Here is a 20,014-nt window from a genome sequence, read left to right on the forward strand (position 1 = left end):
CTATGGTCTGATCTTTTCCCCCCCTCTCTAACTGTGAGGTTAAACATTTGGGGAAGGGTCAACTGATGGTACATAAGCACTCTGTAGCACTACAAAAACAGAAATGGCTGCTGCTTATTGTAAATTCTTACTGTAAAAATATAAACTGCTTAACTATTCTCCTAGATCTACAAACAGTACAGAAGTCTTCATGATAAGGTCTCCACGGATAAGGTCACGACGGGGGGGATGTAATTACAGAGAGAAAAAAAATAAGTTGCATACTGATTTTTGCTGGATAATCTGGCCTAAAAATAGATGTGGATGGTTTGTGTTTGGAATTTAAGGACAAAACAGTGTGCTCTCCCAGACTAGAGAAGTCTATTAACATCTACTTATTGGATATAGAGAGGAAAGAAAAAACAACCATGTCCATACACTGCAGGGGAAATGCACAAACCCCTAGCAAATTACAGTACAAATTTATATTTTCTTCTATACATAAGTTTCTAATCATCAACCACAACAAATAGTATTCAATATGAAGATAAATCGGCTTCAAGAAGACAACATGCTATCAAAATACCCTGAGACAGTAAAGCGAAGAGAAACTCTACCGCCAGGCATTTCTGTGTATAGGTTTTGAAGGGGATTGATGTAGAAAAACAGGACACACAAAAAAAGAGGTTTACAAAAACACAGGGAGGCACATTCTACCCTAACATGCTGAGGAGGACCCCATTTTCTCCTGTGCAGTCACCTCATGAAAGATGTGCAAATATGACCTGGAAACAGCAGCCATTTTCTCTTGAACTACTCTTCTGAGTAAAACCTGCCATTGGTTAGACTGACCATTGGGGGAAGGGAGAGAGAGGGGGAAGGAGGGAGGGAAATGGGGAGGATAACTAATGATGCCACAATCAGGTAGCCACAACAACTATTTGTGTATTATTGTCTGCCTTTCTCAAGGACTCGCTCAAACGACAGGTGGTGTGTGGTGGGAGGGAAACTGTGGGATGGTAGCACTACCGTATCTAGGGGAAACCACTTTTTCCACGCCTGCCTTACCTGCCTGGATAGAGGTGATTGACTGACAACAGTTTGAAGATTACACTGTGTTTCTCTAGTTTTAATATTGAAGGGTTACATTGGTTGTCAAATCCAACAGGATCTAGTAGGTCTACATCAGGGAGTCATTTCTTGACTACTACAGTGAATAGCAATATCAAAGCATTATTGCAGCTAGCAGCTTTTCAGCCACTGATCCGGTGACTAACTTTGCCCCCAGTTCTTCTCCGTCCTACAACACATCACACAGGACCAGATAGAATCCATGTACACGCCTCACTTGAACGTTCATGCATATTGATTAGGGATGCACGATATATCAGTGAATATATCGGAATCAGACGATATTAGCTAAAAGTGCCAGCATCGGTATCGACCCGATGTCTAGTTTAACACTGATGTTAAAAAAAAACTATGTCAAAGCTACCGAGCATACCTACACTACCGTTCAAAAGTTTGGGGTCACTTAGAAATGTCCTTGTTTCTGAAAGAAAAGCTAAGTTTTTGTCCATTAAAATATCAAATTGATCAGAAATAGAGTGTAGACATTGTTAATGTGGTACATGACTGTTGTATATGACTATTGCAGCTGGAAACGGCTGATTTTGAATGGATTATCTACATAGGCGTACAGAGGTCCGTTAGCTAATCCAAGTTTATCAATTTAAATGGCTAATTGATCATTAGAAAAACCTTTTGCAATTATGTTAGCACAGGTGAAAATTGTGGTTCTAATTAAAGAAGCAATAAAACTAGCCTTCTTTAGACTAGTTGAGTATCTGAAGCATCAGCATTTGTGGGTTCGATTACAGACTCAAAATGGCCAGAAACAAAGATCTTTCTTCTGAAACTCGTCAGTCTATTCTTGTTGTGAGAAATGAAACTGAAGATCTCGTACAATGCTGTGTACTACTCCCTTCACAGAACAGTGCAAACTGGTTCTAACCAGAATAGAAAGAGTGGGAGGCCCCAGTGCACAACTGAGCAAGAGGACAAGTACATTAGAGTGTCTAGTTTGAGAAACAGACACCTCAGAAGTCCTCAACTGGCAGCTTCATTAAATAGTACCCGCAAAACACCAGTCTCAACGTCAACAGTGAAGAGGCGACTCCGGGATGCTGGCCTTCTAGGCAGAGTTCCTCTTTCCAGTGTCTGTGTTCTTTTGCCCATCTTAATCTTTTCTTTTTATTAGCCAATCTGAGATATGGAATAGCATTCATTTCTCAGAACAAGAATAGACTGACGAGTTCCAGAATAAAGTTATTTTTATCTGGCCATTTTGAGCCTGTAATCGAACCCACAAATGCTGATGCTCAAGATACTCAACTAGTCTAAAAAAGGCCAGTTTTATTGCTTCTGTAATCAGAACAACAGGTTTTAGCTGTGCTAACATAATTTCAAACGTGTTTTCTAATGATCAATTAGCCTTTTAAAATGATAAACTTGGATTAGCTAACACAACGTGCCATTGGAACACAGGAGAGATGGTTGCTGATAATGGGCTTCTGTACGTCTATGTAGATATTCCATTTTAAAAAAACGTACATTTCCAGCTACAATAGTAATTTACAACATTAACAATGTCTACACTGTATTTCTTTTTATTTATTTATTTATTTTTTTGAATTTTACCCCTTTTTCTCCCCAATTTCGTAGTATCCAATTGTTGTAGTAGCTACTATCTTGTCTCATCGCTACAACTCCCGTACGGGCTCGGGAGAGACGAAGGTTGAAAGTCATGCGTCCTCCGATACACAACCAACCAAGCCGCTGCTTCTTTAACACAGCGCACATCCAACCCGGAAGCCAGCCGCACCAATGCGCCGGAGGAAACACCGTGCACCTGGCCACCTTGGCTAGCGTACACTGCGCCCAGCCCGCCACAGGAGTCGCTGGTGCGCGATGAGACAAGGACACCCCTACCGACCAAGCCCTCCCTAACCCGGGCGACGCTAGGCCAATTGTGCGTCGCCCCACGGACCTCCCGGTCGCGGCCGGTTACGACAGAGCCTGGGCGCGAACCCAGGACTCTGATGGCACAGCTGGCGCTGCAGTACACCTACACTGTATTTCTGATCAATTTGACGTTATTTTAATGTACACATTTTTTTTTGCTTTTCTTTCAAAAACAAGGACATTCCTAAATGACTCCAAACTTTTGAACGGTAGAGTATATAACGTAGGTACATGACGTAATAACGGCACGTAAAATATTGCGCTGCACGTGCAACACAGCATTCAAAACCTAGCCCACACAACGTCTGCTGTGTGGATCGAGTAGTCAACAAGTCCAACAGTCATTTGAAAGGGTAAGACATTTTCAGAGGGACAACTCAAAGGCGAAATCCATTACAGCCAAAATAATGGAATTCATTGCCCTTGACAATCAACCGTTCTTTGTCGTGGGTGATGTTGGCTTTTCCCGACTGGTAGAGCACCGGTACACTACCAATTGCGCTATTTTTCAGATGTTGCCCTACCGAAGTTACATAGTAATAGAGTCAATGCTATTAGCTTCACAACATCCAAACAACGTTCCATAGAAATCCTGGTTGAGAATGAAACGACTGACCAAATGAACAACGAAACAGCACAGCAAGTGAGGGAAAGAAAAAGGATTTGATTATGTTTTACTGGTAATGGGGACATACGAAATGTCAAAAATAACTTTTTAGTTAGTGTGGTGTGTGTGTAAAACCTTTATTTAACTAACTATTTACAATGACAGCCCGGACGATGCTGGGAAAATTGTGCGCCGCCCTATGGGACTCCCAATCACGGCCGGATGTGATACCGCCTGGATTCGAACCAGGGACTGTAGTGACACCTCTTGCACTGAGATGCAGTGCCTTAGACCGCTGCGTCGGTGTGTGTTAACTATTTAACTGTACTAGAATGCTTAAAAGGCCGCAAAAAAAATGATATTGTTTTTTTGGAAAGGAAAATATTGGATATCGGTATCGGCCAAAAATGGCATATAGGTGCATCACTAATATCGACCAATGACATCAATGCAGCATGTATGCTAAACATGGAGTTTGGCCTACATTTTTATTATCATTATATAATTAAAAAAATACTTGACAAAATGGCAAATAACATGGGAGCCAGTTGTCTCAAGTGTTATGTACATTGTTGCCAGCCAATCAGATGGATGGACACATCTACTGCCATACCCTGGAGTCATCTATAACCTTTATTCTAGGGTTCACTGGAGAATACATGGGATAGAGACAGATACTGCTTTCACATAGGATTTACAGTATTTTGTCTGTAACAAAAAAATAATCTTGCCTGCATATGCCTTTTATACATTCTCTGTGCATGCTGGCGAAGAGTGGTAGTAGTTATGTGCAGATGTGGGTGGGCTTCTATTTTAACAATTTAATTGAATATATACCATTAAAATAAATCCATTATTAATTTATTTGTTTAGGCAGGTACTAAGAAACATTATAAGACTAATAAACAATGGCATATGTTGAGTTTAATTATGTTACGTCCAAATGAATGAAATCAATAGTTCATTAAATAAACAAGACACACACACACACATTTTTTGAAGTAAGAATATAAGGTAATATAACAGAATAAAATACAAATAATATTTTTCCCGCCCAACTTGTGTCACAGAATTGTGTGGAACAGCTGTCCTATAAAAAAAGGTGATATTTTGATACAGAGCCCAAGCCCATGGTTTTTTGATCCGCGTTTCATCTCTTTCTTACCCTCACTCCACTTCATTAGGGAGCAGACGTAGTGTCTTACATTGAGAGTATCTTCATGACACAGATAGAAAATAATAGAAATCCTGTTTTCAAAGCATCGTGTTAGTATTTCACAACCTCCATGGGTTTTTGGAGTTAGCTATACACGATCAATCAAAATAAGAGGCCTACACTTGATTTAGGCTACATTATTGCATGCTAAATGTCTCTGATCAGTGATAGATGAAAAACAAACAAATTAGTTATACCACCTCCACTTATTTGCCCAGCCAGAAACAAAATATAATAAAATGGCTTACAGACAGCGATTCAGCGAAACAAGCCCGTAAAGTCACAGGATATTGATCGGGAGTAGGCCTAGGCTACAAAGCGACTGAAGAGCAAAATAATCCACATGTTAAACTCCATAACATGATAGCAAAATATTGTAATAAATGAGCCACCTCGACAAGATGATCATGAACAACACTCACCTCAACTTAGCTAACATTTCCCCAGCCTAATAATAGCCTAACCAATATCCAAACAGAGATTCAGTGAAAACAAAAATCTGACAATTGATTTATCAAGACGAGTCCCCATGCTTGTCTCAACGCTGCACGGTGGCACTGTCTCAATCAAATTATCTAGTTGACCACACGTGGGTAGGCTATTTCTTCAAATTTATTACGATGATTGGATGACTTTGGGACTTTCAGGAAGTGACAATTTGATACAAGCCTTCAATTGCATTAGCCTACTTTACTCCATTATTTTCATCATTCAGTGATATTTATTCCCACAGTAATTCTTTATGGACCCACCCTGTTGTGGTTAAGAAACTAGGGCATGCTTAGTGGTGGGCTATGTGAAGAGATGGGGGAAGAGACATGCCTCCCAAAGTTTAGAACTGTCAGGAGGATGGTTAACTGGTACTGCCTAGCAACCATCAAGAGTTTAAGAGCGTATTACATGCCAATACCAGCTCAGCATTACGGCTATGTTTCATACTCACCCATATTATACCCTGATGAAGACAGCTTGGCTGCCGAAACGTTGGTAATTACATTTTTGCATCTGAGCTCCTAGAGTTTTCAAGTTTTCTACTCCGCTAGCCAGCACCTCGCCTAAATAGGTGTGCGTTTATTTTTCTTCTAGATCATACTCACCCATAGGCAGAAATTGAACTAAATTATTACTAGGTTGTTAGGCGGAAATACAGGTTTTGGATTTGATTGTTACAGGTTTGGTTTTTTCATTTATTTATTTAACTAGGCAAGTCAGTTAAGAACAAATTATTTTTTTCAATGACGGCCTAGGAACAGTGGGTTAACTGCCTTTTTCAGCGGCAGAATGACAGATTTGTACCTTGTCAGCTCATGGATATGATCTTGCAACCTTTCAGTTGCTAGTCCAAGGCTAGGCTACGCTGCCGCCCCATGTTTTCAGGTTGGAGTTTAGCACATATAGCTCATTAGCACGTAGAGCGCGCCGATTGGTGTCACCTTGTTAGACAGTTTGTGTTACACCTGTGCTGGTTGACATCTTGTTAGTGGGAAGGTGTTTCACCTGTGCTGGCCCAGGTGATATTTAAGAGTAGCTGGCCCAGTGCTCCAGTTGTCTTGATGCAGAGGGTTAACACCATTAGTTGGCACTCCCTATTTTTGATTTCTAGACAAACAAATCCTTTATCTAATTACGTTTTGTTCCACCTTTTTGGTTTGCTTCCTGTCTATGTTTGGTGGGGGGTTTTCTTTTGTTTGCCTCTTCTTGGGACAATTTAGTGTGCGCCTTTTAGGTCCCAGTTGTTGTTGCTAGTGGACACCCTAATGACACGGAACCCAAACCGGCTGCGCCATCGTGCATAAATGTATTTTGTCCCCCACACCAAACGCGATCACCACACACAGGATAAAATATCAAAACAAACTCTGAACCAATTATATTAATTTGGGGACAGGTCAAAAAGCATTAAACATTTATTTCAATTTAGCTAGTTAGCTTGCACTTGCTAGCTAATTTGTCCTATTTAGCTAGCTTGCTGTGGCTAGCTAATTTGTCCTGGGATATAAACATTGAGTTGTTATTTTACCTGAAATGCACAAGGTCCTCTACTCCGACAATTAATCCACACATAAAACGGTCCACCGAATAGTTTCTAGTCATCTTGTCACGCCCTGGTCTTAGTATTTTGTGTTGTCTTTATTATTTTGGTCAGGCCAGGGTGTGACATGGGTGAATTATGTGTTGGTTTTGTCTAGGGGTTTTTTGTAGGTTATGGGATTGTGGTTAGTGGAGTTGTCTAGAAAGGTCTATGGTTGCCTGGAGTGGTTCTCAATCAGAGGCAGGTGTTTATCGTTGTCCCTGATTGGGAACCATATTTAGGCAGCCATATTCTTTGAGTGTTTCGTGGGTGATTGTTCCTGTCTCTGTGTTTGTTTGCACCAGATAGGGCTGTTTTGGTTTTTCACGTTACGTTTATTGTTTTTGTATTGTTCGTTATCATCTTTATTAAAGATGTTTAATAATAACCACGCTGCATTTTGGTCCTTCTCTCCTTCACCGGAAGAACCTTAACACATCTCTCCTCCTTCTAGGCATTTTATTCTCTTGACTTTATATTGCAACTTTCATAAATTAGGTGCATTACCGCCACTGACCTCGTTCGTCTTTCAGTCACCCACGTGGGTATAACCAATGAGGAGATGGCACGTGGGTACCTGCTTCTATAAACCAATGAGGAGATGGGAGAGGCAGGACTTGCAGTACGATCTGCATCAGAAATAGAACTGACTTCTATTTTAGCCCTTGGCAAGGCAGACGCTCGTTGGCGAACGCAAGCAGTGTGGGTGCAATAATTGAATAATATAGATTTCTACATTTATTTTGCAGCACTAGCGCACGCGACGCATTTTGGTTGTGGTCAGTGACTCTTTGTTAGTTCCCCTTCTGTTTGAGCAAAATGTAGTTTGTTAATTCACTATCTTGGGGAACAAAGCAAGTCATGCGTCTTTTATTCAGAGTTAGTAAAAAAACATATTTTTTTTGCTGAAGACAAAGTAGAACCCAATATTTCTTAGACCCTTCAAGTTAAAGATTCAATGTATGATGGCTTGGCTATATAATGACAGCCAACCATACCATCCAGGCTACTGTATATCACAAGCTTCAACTATTTCATAGCATGTAAATCCATGCATGCAGTTATGACAACAGAAGAAATTAGCAAATAGCCATGCAGTGATTCATGTCCCCAAATGTTCAAAAGAGAAGGAGCGGTCTGACCGAACCAGTGAGGGCCTATTGTTCTACAGTACACGTTTCCATGATTCTAGTGATCGGTTTCACAATTCCTGACATTTAATCCTAGCAAAAATTCCCTGTTTTAGGATCACCACTTAATTTAAAGAAAAATAATAGTAGAGAAAATTATTTATTTCAGATGTTATTTATTTCATCACATTCCTAAGGGGGTCAGAAGTTTACATACACTCAATTAGTATTGCCGTTAAATTGTTTATTAACTTGGGTCAAACGTTTTGGGTAGCCTTATACAAGCTTCCCACAATAAATTGGGTGAATCTTGGCCCATTCCTCCTGCCAGGAAATTGCTCCCAAGGATGAACCAGATTTGTGGAGGTCTACAATTCTCTTTCTGAGGTCTTGGCTGATTTCTTTTGATTTTCCCATAATGTCAAGCAAAGAGGCACTGAGTTTGAAGGTAGGCCTTGAAATACATCCACAGGTACACCTCCAATTGACTCACATGATGTCAATTAGCCTATCAGAAGATTCAAAAGCCATGACATCATTTTCTGTGTTTAAAGGCACAGTCAACTTAGTGTATGTACAATTCTGACCCACTGGAATTGTGATACAGTGAATTATAAGTGAAATAAACAATTGTTGGAAAAATTACTTTTGTCATGTACAAAGTAGATGTCCTAACCGATTTGCCAAAACTATAGTTTGTTAACAAGAAATTTGTGGAGTAGTTGAAAAACGAAATTTAATGACTCCAACCTAAGTGTATGTAAACTTCCGACTTCAAGTGTGTGTGTGTGTGTGTGTGTGTGTGTGTGTGTGTGTGTGTGTGTGTGTGTGTGTGTGTGTGGTGTGTGTGTGTGTGTGTGTGGTGTGTGTGTGTGTGATATACTGACCAAGCCTAATACAAGCAAAAGTCTGCATTACTTGTCACAGTGTTAGTCAACCTCTTAGAACCTCCAGACTGTGGTATTACTATGAGAGTGTATGGGTGAGTGTTTCAAATTACAAACGGTAGGAAATGGCAGAGATAAAGGCTAACCAAGGTAGACATGAAACTTTCAATGGCTCCTACACATTGGTTTGGCATCCATTCCAGAGCTGTGTTCTAAGAGCCAATATTCAAGGACAGGGTTATCCTGGAAACCAGAACAGCGAGAGGCCATGGTCAAGGCTGCACACCAGACTATGGCCCATACAAACATAATGAGAGCAGCAGAATTCTTTACAACTACCACCATTAATTATTAACTTCAGTGTTATTTTCCTTTAACTGCCGTGACCGTATGTCCCATTTCTAGAAAACAATATACTGTTTCGACTTTGGTTAACAATAAGATAAAATCACAATACTTACATGCTGACTGTGTGTGTGCGCATGTTGATTTTGTCTATCCCCACCAGACGCGATCATGACACGCAGATAAAATTCCAAAACCAACTGTGAATCAATTTATTTTAATTTTGGGGCAAGTCAAAACATACATAAAACAGAGATGAACATTCTTGGACATTTAGCTAGCTAGCTTGTCCCGAGAGATGAACATTTGGGTTGTTATTTTACCTGACATGCATATGGTCCTCCTTTAAGTTGCTTCTTTGTAGAAATTTAAACCGGAATTCTTTGAGTGTTTCGTGGGTGATTCTCTACTTCGACAATTAATAAACAGATATAAAGGGAAACGTTGTTCGTTTTTAAGTTAATTATCTGCTATCTCACCTCGTTTGTCTTTCAAGCATCCACGTGGGTTTGTATCTTCCTGATTTCCAATACGGAGGGGACTTGCAGCGCAGCGCGATGAGTGTTTCAAATAGAACCATGTTCTATTTTAGCACTTGGCTACGCAGATGCTTATTCAAGCAAGCTGTGTGGGTGAAATTACAGAACACATGTAAGTCTACACAACGCATCCGGTGTGGTTTGCTTGTTGGGTGCTGATACAATATGCATTGCAATTCTCAATTCTATATGTATTGCGATTCTATACTGGGTAGTTACACCTCAGAAAGCACAAGAAAGAGGATTGCGACACACACCATCTCATGTAGAGGTCGACCGATTAATTGGAATGGACACAGATTTGGACGATTTTTTTATATGTATTTTTTTACACCTTTATTTAACTAGGCAAGTCAGTTAAGAACATTCTTATTTTCAATGACAGCCTAGGAACGGTGGGTTAACTGCCTCGTTCAGGGGCAGAGCGACAGATTTTTACCTTGTCAGCTCGGGGGATTCAATCTTGCAACCGTACAGTTAACTAGTCCAACGCTTTAACCACCTGATTACATTGCACTCCACGAGGAGCCTGCCTGTTACGCAAATGCAGTAGAAGCCAAGGTAAGTTGCTAGCTAGCATTAAACTTATCTAAAAAAAAAAAACAATCATAATCATTAGTTAACTACACAGGGTTGATAATATTACTACTTTTTCTAGCATGTCCTGCGTTGCATATAATCGATGCGGTGCGCATTCGCGAAAAAGGACTGTCTTTGCTCCAACGTGTACCTAACCATAAACATCAATGCCTTTCTTAAAATCAATACACAGAAGTATATATTTTTAAACCTGCAAATTTAGCTAAAAGAAATCCAGGTTAGCAGGCAATATTAACCAGGTGAAATTGTGTCACTTCTCTTGCGTTCATTGCACGCAATCAGTCAGTGTATATACAACAGTTTGGGCCGCCTAATTTTACGGAATTATATGTAATTATGACATAACATTGAAGGTTGTACAATGTAACAGGAATATTTAGACTTATGGATGCCATCTGCTAGATAAAATACGGAACGGTTCCGTATTCCACTGAAAGAATAAACGTCTTGCTTTCGAGATGATAGTTTCCGGATTCGACCATATTAATGACCTAAGGCTCGCATTTCTGTGTGTTATTATGTTGTAACTAAGTCTATGATTTGATAGAGCAGTCTGACTGAGCGATGGTAGGCAGCAGCAGGCTCATAAGCATTCATTCAAACAGCACTGTCGTGTGTTTGCCAGCAGCTCTTCACAAGCACAGCGCTTTTTATGACTTCAAGCCTATCAACTCCCGAGATTAGGCTGGTGTAACCAATGTGAAATGGCTAGCTAGTTAGCGGGGTGCGCGCTAATAGCGTTTCAAACGTCACTCGCTCTGAGACTTGGAGTAGTTATTCCCCTTGCTCTGCATGGGTAACGCTGCTTCGAGTGTGGCTGTTGTCGATGTGTTCCTGGTTCGAGCCCAGGTAGCGGCGAGGAGAGGGATGGAAGCTATACTGTTACACTGGCAATACTAAAGTGCCTATAAGAACATCCAACAGTCAAAGGTTAATGAAATACAAATCGTATAGAGAGAAATAGTCCTATAATTCCTATAATAACTACCACCTAAAACGTCTTACCTGGGAATATTGAAGACTCGTGTTAAAAGGAACAACCAGCTTTCATATGTTCTCATGTTCTGAGCAAGGAACTTAAACGTTAGCTTTTTTACATGGCACATATTGCACTTTTACTTTCTTCTCAGACACTTTGTTTTTGCATTATTTAAACCAAATTGAACGTGTCATTATTTATTTGAGGCTAAATAGATTTTATTGGTGTATTATATTAAGTTAAAATAAGTGTTAATTCAGTATTGTTATAATTCTCATTATTACAAATATATATATTTTTTAAATTGTCCGATTAATCGGTAAAGGCTTTTTTGTTCCTCCAATAATCAGTATCTGCGTTGAAAAATCATAATCATTCGACCTCTAATCTCAGGTTGTTCTGAAATCGTTTCAATAAATATAGTACCCAACTTCCGATTTGAACCAAACTTCTTCATTCCAATGAGCAAGATGAGGAATCCCCCCCAAAAAGGTCAAAAGCCACCCATAGCACCGCCACATCCCATACCAAAACCTGGTACTTTCACACTACTTTATGGTAAATAATGCAAGTGACTTCAATTACTAATTTCTCAAAACAGGGGCAAAAAAACGAATCACCAGATTCACCGGGAATACATTACATAACATGGAAAAACAATACTACAAGCCAAGGCTTCATACCACTTGTCAAACTTAGAGAACTGATACTGTATACTAGTTGTTGGGGTGCGATTGTCTTGGGGAAGTGGGGGATTCCTCATGTCTTACTCATTGGTAGGAAAAGGTTTGGTCTAAATCAGATGTTGGGTACTATATGTATTGGATATTATCTGAATCCTATATATTTACATGGCCAATTTGGGTGAAACCAATTAGCATAATTTCTCTGAGAAAATACATTTTCAACAAAATGTTTCAGGAATGTCCATCTAACCTGTGCATGAGAAAATGAGTCAGTCATGGAAATAAAAGTGCTGAAAAAACGTTGGTTCACTATTAAAAAATAATATTGAGGCCAAGCTATAAGATGAAAAATACAAGTGTTTTGGCACAGGTAAAGCTGACTAGCGCTAGCAAAAAATACAAATATGTATATATATATTAGAGGTCGACCGATTATGATTTTTCAACGCCGATACCGATACCGATTATTGGAGGACCAAAAAAGCCGATACCGATTAATCGGCTTACTTTTTATATTTTTCATTTGTAATAATGACAATTACAACAATACTGAATTAACACTTATTTTAACTTAATATAAAACATCAATAAAATCCATTTAGCCTCAAATAAATAATGAAACATGTTCAATTTGGTTTAAATAATGCAAAAACAAAGTGTTGGAGAAGAAAGTAATATGTGCCATATAAGAATATGTGCCATGTAAAATATGTGCCATGTAAAAAAGCTAACGTTTAAGTTCCTTGCTCAGAACATGAGAACATATGAAAGTTGGTGGTTCCTTTTAACATGAAACTTCAATATTCCAAGGTAAGAGGTTTTAGGTTGTAGTTAATATAGTATTTATTGGACTATTTCTCTCTATACCATTTGTATTTCATATACCTTTGACTATTGGATGTTCTTATAGGCACTTTAGTATTGCCAGTGTAACAGTATAGCTTCCGTCCCCCTTCTCGCCCCTATCTGGGCTCGAACCAGGAACACATCGACAACAGCTACACTCGAAGCATTGTTACCCATCGCTCCACAAAAGCCGCGGCCCTTGCAGTGCAAGGGGAATAACTACTCCAAATCTAAAAGCGAGTGACGTTTGAAACAATATTAGCGCACACCCAGCTAACTAGCTAGCCATTTCACATTGGTTACACCAGCCATTAGGCTGATAGGCTTGAAGTCATAAACAGCGCTGTGCTTGCGAAGAGCTGCTGGCAAAACGCACTAAAGTGCTGTTTGAATGAATGATTACGGGCCTGCTGCTGCTCAGTCAGAATGCTCTATCAAATCAGACTTAATTATAACATAATGGCACACAGAAATACGAGCCTTTGGTCATTAATATGATCGAATCCGGAAACTATCATTTCGAAAACAAAACATTTATTATTTCAGTGAAAAACGGAACCGTTCGGTATTTTATCTAACGGCTGGCATCCCTAAGTCTAAATAGTCTTGTTACATTACACAACCTTCAATGTATGTCATAATTACGTAAAATTATGGCAAATTAGTTCACAATAAGCCAGGCAGCCCAAACTTGCATATATCCTGACTCTGCGTACAATGAATGCAAGAGAAATGACACAATTTCACCTAGTTAATATTGCCTGCTAAACTGGATTAGTAGTTATAACTAGTGATTATGATTGATTGTTTTTAATAAGATAAGTTTAATGCTAGCTAGCAATTTACCTTGGCTTCTACTGCATTCGCGTAACAGGCAGATTACTCGTGGAGTGCAATGGTTAGAGTGTTGGACTAGTTAACTGTGCGGTTGCAAGATTGAAACCCCTGAGCTGACAAGGTGAAAATCTGTCGTTCTGCCCCTGAACAAGGCAGTTAAGCCACAGTTCCTAGGCAGTCATTGAAAATAAGAATGTGTTCTTAACTGACTTGCCTAGTTAAATAAAAGGTATAAAAAAATATATTAAAAAATTAAAATAAATAATCGGAAATCGGCGCCCAAAAATACTGATTTCCGATTGTTACGAAAACTTGAAATCGGCACTAATTAATCGGCCATTCCGATTAATCGGTCGACCTCTAATATATATATATATATATATATATATATATATATATATATATATATATATTCTTTTAACAAATTGATAATTGGAGTCAAATTAATATTGTCCAAAAATAACATTGCGATATGCAACTGTATCGATTGTTTTCCCCACTAGTGGTAACCATGCCGAACAGCTGACAGCTAATGATTTAATGTTAAGTATTCACAACAAACTAATTATTCTCAAGGAAAAAATACAGCAAAAGAACTCCAGAGAAGGGACGCAGGTTTTCTTTGTCACACTAGAAAAAACCTCACAACACATTGGGGACAATACAATGTCACACAAAATCATGGGTTCACAGTAAATGCTCCCCAAATACACTGTGATATTGTGAAATCATACATGGAAAAAATTGGGAGGTCATCAGATAAATCGACATAATTTTTTACAAATACTATTTTTTTTTTTTTTTACAACTTTCAATAAACAGTAGGCCTATGGGTTTAAAGCTTAATGTGTATTCCCCTGTACTTCCCTTGAATCTCTCGCTATCCTTTTTATGACACGTCACAAACCTGACACATATATGACACCACTATCTCCTGGGTTACACAATTCATAGGATAGCTTATTGGATATGTCTCAATTACTTTTGTGCTTTACCAGGAGCAGAATGGAGTCTGTCTGGAATCTATAGCATTCAAACAAGGGCACTAGCAATCATTACAGTTTAGGTCTGAGAATAGAGATTGATTCGCAGCTGCAGCGAGCAGTTGCCGTAACAACATGTACATTGAGGTTTTTGTTGTGGCCTCCGGTACACTCTCGACAGGCCTGCAACTTGTCTTTACACACAAACAAAGTCATGAGGGTAGAGCCAGACACAACAACAAACACAACCATCCCAGATCCCAAATAAATGGATGTAGTCTTGAACAAGGCTGTAATGCCATCAATGGGTGTTATTTCTGAGTAAAATATTGGCATGCCAACTGGCTGGTGGCCCATGTGAACCGTAAGCCCCTCTTGCCTGCCATGCCTCCTCCCATGTTCTATTAGAAATAAATATTGCTGCATAAATATGCAGAGTTTGAGAGTGGTTGTCACATGGGGTTTCTGTATGTGGGGCTAACTTCAGGTACTGCTGGTGAATGGGAATTGAAGCACTGCTGTGAACAAATGGGAGTTCCACACAAAATGCCCTCTATTTGAAAGATCTCATCTCTTGCACAAAGGGGTAACTTTCACAAATGTATCTAAATAACAAAATGTATAACCAAAGGAAACAACAAACTACTGACTGAAGGAGAACGTCTAAATGGCCATTAGAATACAGTGGAACATTGGAGAATGGTAGGGTTGTGTTATTGGTTCATGGAAGGAAATAGGTTACCTTTTCTGTTTTACGCTACTTTCTTTTTTCAGGCAATTAATGTTTTTGTTGTATGTAAAACATGTCTATTTGAAAAATGAAAACTAATATTTTTTTAAACTACAACTCAGGGCAAAGGGTCCATCTGAAAGAGCGGTAGATAGTCTAGCGGTTAGAGCATTGGTCCTACAACCAAACCAGTGGACAAGGTAAAAAAAATATAATAATAAAAAAGGTAATAATAAAAATTGGCCAATGTGCCCTTAACCCTAATTTGCTCCAGGGGTGCCGTACTACTATGGCTATGGGTAGGCAACCCTATTCCTGGAGTGCCTAAGGTACTGCAGGATTAAGTTAAGTTCCATCTAGGCTGGCCCTAAACAAGGGGTGAATTCAGTTCGCTTGAACGTTTGCTACATTGCTGAACGTTTTTTACTGAATGACACGTTTTCCCAAAACATTCTTGAACGGACATTGAGCTATGTTTACTCCATTCATTGGGCGTGCCAGTGTGTGGCTTGACGCAATGAGTGACATATTTAAAGGGCAGCGGTGCATTCTGAACCCACAACCCAGTCCTTCCCCATTTTTCAACTGGTCGTTTAGTACAGTACCACTTCCATTCAATTACGTTTTAATGTACTGAAAGCAGCCCTGACCAACTGAGCTAATTGATCAGTTCAGTGATTGCCTAAATTCAACACACCTGGTCTTCCAGGTCAGATAAATCAAAAACATAAAGTGCCTGTGGCACTCCATGTCCAGGGTTGTCTGCTGTAAAACAACACATTTCACTACAGATATCCAGTGTATGTGACCAAATTATGTTAAGTTGGCTGTATATATAATTCTAGTAACTTTAGCGCACTTTAGCAACAACCATCCAGGCATTTCTAACCTGAACACACAACGTCACCACTAAAGCCAAAGGCCAAATCAGATCACTGAACCTTCAATAGCCATACCATGGCCAACTATATTATTAATCTAGGCCCCCTAGAAAGCTGAGACATTCAAGTGTAAAAAATCTGGGACTTCTGAAACACTGCTCATCGGGAGAAAAACAACTATATAATCTCCCAGAACATAATGTTCACTGAGACATAAACCAATTCAAAATCTTGACAATATCATTGCAGGTTTTCCCAAACTCGGTCCTTGGGACACTAAGGGATACATGTTTGGGTTTTTGCCCTAGCACTACACAGCTGACTCAAATAATCAACTAATCATTAAGCGCTGACTAAACGTGCACCCCTTAGCGTCCCGAGGACCAAGCTCGGGAAACGCTGCATTAAGGCTTTGCGTTGCTATTAACCATCGATACTGCTCCATCTCCAAAATGGGGTCAAGGTTCACAGTCATAGCTTACTAATGACTTTCTACATTACCACTCTCTAATAGCTTGTAGATTTCCACAAATGGAAAAGCCTTGTCATCCAGGAGCAGCAATTAAGTTATAATAAACCCCCATTGTTCTTTTAATAGATGGCACTAAACCAGTTGTTCTTATGACTCATTTGGTTTCACTCTACAACCAAAGCAGTGGACACAGGCAAGACAAGCTCCAGTTTTTGTTGGTATTCTAGGCCTTTATTAGTTCAGATTCCTCGGTAATGGAGGATTATCATAAGAGTTAGAATACAATAATTCCAGTCTCACTGTACTGATAAACTCTTGCCATACATTGAAGAATGTTGTTTTTTGTTGTCAAGTTTTATATGACTGCACATTATCCCATAAAATGTAAGTGGGAGGATGGAAATGACTTTATGTTAACATAGAGCCTAAATAGTCTTTACAGCGCTGTGTTCTGTGTCTAACGTAAGGACCTAGATACCATCAGATCAACAGGTGATCGAGGTGGTGCCATCCCACTGGGCACAGACATCAGTTAAATGTCTATTTTGTATTTACATTTGGTTGAGTTGTCAACTAACGTGAATTCAACCATGATATTGGATTTAGGTTCAAAGTTGGGTGAAAAAAAGTACTTTTTGCGAATCCAATCAGAGTCAGAGAGCAGCAGGTGGTAGCCTAGTGGTTAAAGCGTTGGGCCAGTAACTGAAAGTTTGCTGGATCAAATCCTGAACTTAGAAGGTACAAAATCTCTCGTTCTGCCTCTGAACAAGGCAGTTAACCCACTGAACCCCGGTAGGCCATCATTGTAAATAAGAATTTGTTCTTAACTGACTTAACTGACTTGCCTCGTTAAATAAAGTTACATTTTTAACAATTCCAAGCTGAAAAACATTTATGGTGTGGAAATGACGTTGAGTCAACCCGTTTTTGCCCAGTGGGATAGGCCTAGGCTACATTCCATGTGATGATGCCTCTTCCAAACCTCAAGCTTCGCCAATACCATTCAGTATATCCATTCTCGAAAGACTCCTCTAATTTCATGTGTAAATATAAGGAAATACACAAACTCTAAACTCTAATACTCAATTAGCATTTGAACTAATTTATTGAATGGGCTGGAGGGTGAGTGTTGCTTTTACACATGGGCTAAATGTCACCATTTTGACTTATACTGTAAAAAGAAGCAACCCTGGCAGCAGGTTAAGCTACTATGAAGCCAATGTCTGTCTGACTGGTGGTGCAGTTGACTCTACTTCCCCTCCCCCACTCATGCGCTTCCGAACTATCAGCATGAGCAATACCTTTTAAATGTGGCCAATATGACATTTTATTATTAAGTTTGAGTATGTTAAATTGCATCACACGTTTTCTTTTTCATTTACTCTTTAATCTAAAAATCAGGATTATAACTCAGCAGGGAAACACAGTAACTGCCACCAGAAGTTACTACATTTGATGTATTGCAGCTCAACAAAATGTTTCATTTATGTCAAAATATACAATAATTAAAGTACTATGTTAAAATAAAAAGCAACGTTTATATTAGACTACTAACAATTGAAAAATCTAAATGTTCCTTTGGAAGACATATCTACACATGTAGTGTGATCCAGTAAACGTGTCATAATAACAGTGTTACTCAGTTCAGCAAGTACTAACATGCAACAATGTATAATTCATGGGAATACAATGTTACTATTAATGACACTTGAACAAAAGTTCTAACTTACCTTTCTCAGAGAGTGAGCTCGTGGTGTTGCCGCCACCTCTTCCACTTCCACAAGGAGAGCCTGCAACTCAATAAGCAAGGGACGACTTTCCTCCCATTTTGCTTATCATACTTCAAGTTCTGTCCACCGCTGCTATCTCTAACTGCGTTCCGAAGGTAACAGAGATGGTCTAAAATATATATTCCTGGCAAATGATTGTGTGGCATGTAAAGTTTAAAGAAGCGCGAGGTCTAAAGCTGGGGATGTATGCAATTGAGTTTTCAGCGTTTCTGAAAATAGAACGTCAAGAGACAGCAGCAAGCGCTCATCGGCATAGAGAAAGAGGGCTGAGAGAGAGAGATAGAGACTGTCGTGACCTACAATGAAAAAATCAGCACCTGACCTTGATCCTGCTTATTCAAAACATAAAAATCCTTCCAGTAGCCTAAATGGTAACGAAATACCATGATGTTATTTTGCCTACATGCCATGTTCTTTATAGATAAAAAATTAGAATTTATAGTCAATTCTAATGCACGTGAATGGCATTGTTTGACCTCTCTTCAATGATTTCCTCTATTGTGCCATTTCAAAATTATGGTTATTAGCTGTTATTGCCTCAAGTTAATTTATTGTACATAATTGCATGTACATGTAGGCTATATGTGGTCTCAGAACATGGCCACTGCAAACTTCAACCAAAGAGCATTGTAGCTATAGTCATGTATTGTATTTGGTAGCCTACTTGTAATTTTTACAATGCATTTTGCCATTTTAAAAGACAAATATAAATTGAGTGATGATAACAATGATTATTGATTAATGTAATTGCAACCCCTACAAAACATATTTGGTGATATTATTTTAAAGTAGGCCTATGTATTACTTTATATGGTAAAATATTATTGTTTGATTACACATCTACATCAATCAAGAATAAACTACACTGTAATCCCAAAATATATATTTGAAGTGAATCGGAATTCCAAGTTTGAAGAATTGCAATCATTATAATCTCAGCTTTGTTAGAAAATGACTAGTGTTTCTAATGCACAAAGGCCAAAGACCTTGGGTTGGTTGGATCTGGTAAAAGGGCTACGGTAGTAATCTTCACAGATACAACCCTACATTGTATCTGGCCTTTGAGTTGAATTCCCTCCCCCACCGATCTGTATTTTTCGCCTGTAGGGTCACATAGTGGTTGATTAATTCTCCTTTGGCATTGCTCAGTCATTCAGATTTGGAAAGTAAATAACAAGTTGACATCGTTACTGCTCTACATTCGTGTGACACATTCCTTTGGTTACCGTATGAGCGTGAATATTTGCGCACAAAAGACTAAATAATTATGCAATTCATCATCATACAGTAGGTCAGAGTACCATGCACACGTTTGAAAAAGATAGCAATGGATTCATACCTATGTAATAACATTGTTATTAACACGTATTACACAGTATTGCATAGTACTTTAGTAATCACTGTTACCGTTT

General features: G+C 39.0%; 1 protein-coding gene across 3 annotated transcripts in view; it reads right to left on the reverse strand.

Moving 5' to 3' along the window:
- LOC139403212 (F-box-like/WD repeat-containing protein TBL1X) overlaps positions 1–19,623 on the reverse strand; it is a 42,434-nt gene extending 22,811 nt beyond the window's left edge. For 2 of the 3 annotated variants that reach the window (XR_011633301.1, XM_071146930.1), the window contains exon 1: positions 18,543–18,813. The gene's annotated coding sequence lies outside the window, so the exon portion shown is untranslated. Of the gene's footprint in view, positions 1–18,542 lie in introns of all 3 variants that reach the window. The other variant, XM_071146929.1, reaches the window with a different exon arrangement.
- Positions 19,624–20,014: the final 391 nt, after the last annotated feature.

The sequence above is a fragment of the Oncorhynchus clarkii genome, chromosome 3 (genome assembly GCF_045791955.1).
Source record: "Oncorhynchus clarkii lewisi isolate Uvic-CL-2024 chromosome 3, UVic_Ocla_1.0, whole genome shotgun sequence".
NCBI lineage: Eukaryota > Metazoa > Chordata > Actinopteri > Salmoniformes > Salmonidae > Oncorhynchus > Oncorhynchus clarkii.